Consider the following 4405-nt stretch of genomic DNA (forward strand, 5'->3'; position numbering starts at 1 on the left):
TGATGGTGATAAAGCCATTGGAACTTTCATTTTATTTATTGGGAGAATAGAGTTCTTCTGTGGGTCTCTTGATGCCAAAGCCATTATTATAGAGATGTCACACTGGGTTTAATTAACAGGTGAGTTGATTGTAGAAAATAGAGGCAAGTCACCAAACATCCAATTGCTGAAAATTGGGCCCAACATTAGGGCTTAGGGAGCAGAATGCTCTTAGCCACTCTCAGATGCAGCAATTTTAGAAAACTGGATTAACTTTAGGTTCTCAATTTATTATATTATTAGAGGGATAAAAAGGAACATTTATACAGATAATTAATTCATTTCAGTTGGTACATTGCAAAATTGTTTAGCCTTAAATCCGTTTTTCTACTTATAATTGCGTGGTGGGTTGTTGTCAGGCTGGAAGGATAGATTGAGCAGTGGCTTTTTACAGTGAAGGTTCTGGTCAGGATAATGAGCTCACCCATCTCACCATCCCAAGTTAATTTCTCTTGCTCGACTCCATTGTCCAGAACCTCACGTGGTGTTTTCAACATCACTTCCTATCCCTACGTCAATGGATGTTAAAGACCTCTGACAGTGACTTGATGCCCTACTAAGAACGCATCAAGTATCGAATTAATGAAGAAATAATGACACTGAGAACAAAAGAGCTACTGGGAACAAGACATGATGCCCATGAAGAAGTAAGAAACCAGAACAGTGGAATTTAACATATTTGAGTCCGTATGTTGAACATGTTAGTGGTTATGCCCAGCTCTTGCTTCCACTGAGTACCCCAATTTTACTTGGTTTTATTTTCCCACGAATCTCACCAATCACTCACCCCCACGTTCCAGGATGGAGTGGGTGCTGTGCACTAAAGCTGCATTTTCTCTGGCTCTAATGTTTGGTTCCAGAAGGGCAAATGATCCAACTCTGGATAATCAAGTAAGGTTCAAATTCGTCTTGTGACATTTGATTTCCCTTCAGAATGAATTTGTTCTTCTTCTGGACTGGACTTGGTGAACTGAAGGTGTCAGAGACTATCATGTTTAGACTAAAAATGGAACAAAGGGAACTGGGGTTATGGCTCAGTGGTAGAGCACTTGCCTAGCACCTGTGAAGTACTAGTTTCAATCCTCAGTACCACATAAAAATAAATAATATAAAGATATTGTGTCAGTCTACAATTTAAAAAAAAATTAAAAAATGAAACAAAGGCAGAAATAGCAGAAATATGAGATGCCTGCAGGTAACTGTTTGAGCTCTGCATCAACCTGTACCTGAAGCCATTTTATCCCTAGACTTTTCAGCTTACGTAGGTCAATAGATTTGATTTTTGCTAGTGACAGTTTGAGTTGAATTATCTGTTATTTACAGACCAAGGAATTCTAAATGATAAGACCCTATCTCACTCAAGGATGGGTCTGAGATGATTTAACAAGATATCCTGTTAAGGCAAGTGTAAACATATTATTTCAATATATTAAGGAATTAGAGGAAAGGTAAAGTAATTTTATATTATCAAGGTAAATTCAGGAGGAATCATGATATAGAAATATATTCCATGAGGCCCAATATATTTATTAAATTTGGGCTAAAAGTTAAGCACCAAAGTTCACATTCACTATTTAAAGAGCCAACATAAATAATTACGAGTCATATTGTTTACAGATATAAAATAATACTTGTGATTCCCAGTATAGAAGTGCTAATTATATTAATGCATCTCTAAGTAATTGTGGTTATCTGGACAAAGTGTCTCTAAAACAATGTGACTGTGTCATTCCTTAGAACATCAGACTTATAGCCTAAGAGAAGTGTGTAGGTTTATTTATCTATGCTTAGCCCACCCAGCTCTCTGGTTTATATGGCTGCTACACTGGATTAAGATTGTTCAGACTGTCCTCAAATAAAATTTCCTCTCTACAACATTTTCGGGGCTTCAGGAATTGGAGATGACACACAACAGGGCATGAGAGTTTGCCATGGCCCCTTTCTTAAGCATCCAGACCACTTACTTAGATTTCTTCTCCATCCCATACAATAGACACCAAAGGGTAGCTTCAAAGTCCTGGATATTTTACTTCAGTTTCAATTATCTTGCTCCAAAGAACATTTCAAAATCACCTGCTGTTGCCACACCACCCGCCTTACCTCTCCCTTGTCTTTCCCATAGTTCCCTCTTTTGGCTTTCTCTCACTATTCCTATTCCTCCACCTCTTTGCAATTTCCTCCCTCTCAAGGTCTGAGTTTTTAGATGTACATCTCACATCCTTGGTCTCCAGGCATCTCCTAAGAGGAACTGAAAGGACAGGTCGACCGTGCCCCCTTGTAGTGAGCTGTCCTCCTTCGCCATCCTCCAGATTCTTTCTCCTGTGTGTTCCGTAGAACAAACCTCCATCTATGGTTTAAAGGAAGGGAGAGAGGGAAGTGGGCCTGGCAGTTGGTTCTCAGTGTCAGACCTCCTAAGTCCTATGCTGCCTCTGACGTGCGGCCAAGGTGGCCTAGAGCCAGAACCACAGGGCGGTTTTAGGTGGCAGACAGTGAAAATAACAAGGAAAAACTGCCTACAAACAACACACACATGGCTATTGGTAGAAATTAGCTTCTTAAACCAGGAAATAACTGGTACATGGAAACAGGTTACAGAAAGCAAGCCATCATTAGTAATTTTTATGGTTTAGATGTGGTGTCTCCCAAAAGCTCACATGTGAGACAATGCAAGAAGGTTTGGAGGAGAAATGATTGGGTGATAGTCTTAACCTGATCAATGAAGTAATCCCTGATGGAATGAACTGGGTGGTGACTGGAGGCAGGTGGGGTGTGGCTGGAGGAAGCGGGAATTGGGGGCATAGCTTTGGGATATATATTTGTATCTGGCAAGTGGACACCTCTCTCTCTCTCTGCCTTCTGGTCATCATGTGAGCTGGTTCCCTCTGCCACACTGTTCCACCACAGTGTCCTGCCTCACCTTGAGCCCCGAGGAATGGAACCTGCTGTCTATGGACTCAGACCTCTGAACCGATGAACCTCTAAATAAACCTTTCCTTCTCTATGATTGTTCTTGTCAGGTCTTTCAGTTGCAGCAGTGCAAAAGCTGAATAAAATAGTAATATATCTAAAAAAAAAAAGATATTAAGAAAACAATCTCATCTATAGTAACTGCAAAAATACCTAGGAATACATTTAAGAAGGTAAAAGGTCTGTTCAATAAAAATTATAAAGTGGGGGCTGGGGCTGGGGCTCAGAGGTAGAGCACTCACCTAGCACATGTAAGGCCCTGGGTTTGAACCTCAGCATCACATAAAAATAAAAAATAAAAAAAAACTATAAAATGTTGGGGCTGGGGATGTGGCTCAAGCGGTAGCGCGCTCGCCTGGCATGCGTGCCGCCCCGGTTCTATCCTCAGCACCACATACAAACAAAGATGTTGTGTCCGCCGAAAACTAAAAAATAAATATTAAAAAATTCTCTCTCTCTCTCTCTCTCAAAAAAAAAAAAAACTATAAAATGTTGATGAAAGAAATTGAAGAGGACAGAGATCAATGGAAAGACATAGAGTGTTTATTGATTGGAAGGATTCATTGCTAAAATGTCTATACTATACAAAGTAATCTACATATTTATTACAATCCTTATAAAAATGCTAATATCATACTTCAGTTGCTGAGGCTGGCCTCAAACTTGCAATCCTTTTGCCTCCACCTCAGATGGATGCTGTTATATTTTATATTTAAATTAAAAAAAATCATAAAATTTCTATAGAAGCACAAAAGACTCTGAACAGCCAAAGCAATCTTGAGCATGAGAAACAAACCTAGAGGCATCATGCTGACCTGACTTTAAAATATACTACAAAGCTTCAGTAACCAAAACAGCATGGTAATGGTATAAGAAAAATATATAGACCAATGGAGCAGAAATAAATCCACACACTTTTAGCCAAATGATTTTTAGAAAGGAGCCAAGAACACACATGTGGGTAAGAATATTCTCTTTAATAAATGTTCCTAGGAAACCTGAATGTCCACTTAAATTAAACTAGACTCCTATCTCTCAACATAATTAGAAGCATCAACACAAAATTTAAATATAAATGTAGTTAGATAGAGTTGTGTACTCCTATAATCTCAGCAATATGGGAGGCTGAGGCAGGAGGTTTGTAAGTTTGAAGCCAGCCTCAACAACTTAGCAAGACTCTGTCTCAAAAATAAAAAGGACTTGGGATGTAGTTTAGTGGTAAAACTCCCTTGTGTTCAATCCCCTTGCAAAACAAACAAAACACTTCAAAGTTAAACCCAAAACTATAAAATTACTAGATGAAAACACTCTATGACATTCATCTAAATGAGGACTTTTTTGACAAGAAAGTCAATGCACCAGCAAAAATAGAAAAAAAAAAATAGATAAACAAGATTAC

Source organism: Marmota monax, unplaced genomic scaffold (assembly GCF_021218885.2).
Source record: "Marmota monax isolate L192 unplaced genomic scaffold, Marmota_monax_Labrador192_F-V1.1 WCK01_AAM20220418_F8-fsc00145, whole genome shotgun sequence".
Taxonomy (NCBI): Eukaryota; Metazoa; Chordata; class Mammalia; order Rodentia; family Sciuridae; genus Marmota; species Marmota monax.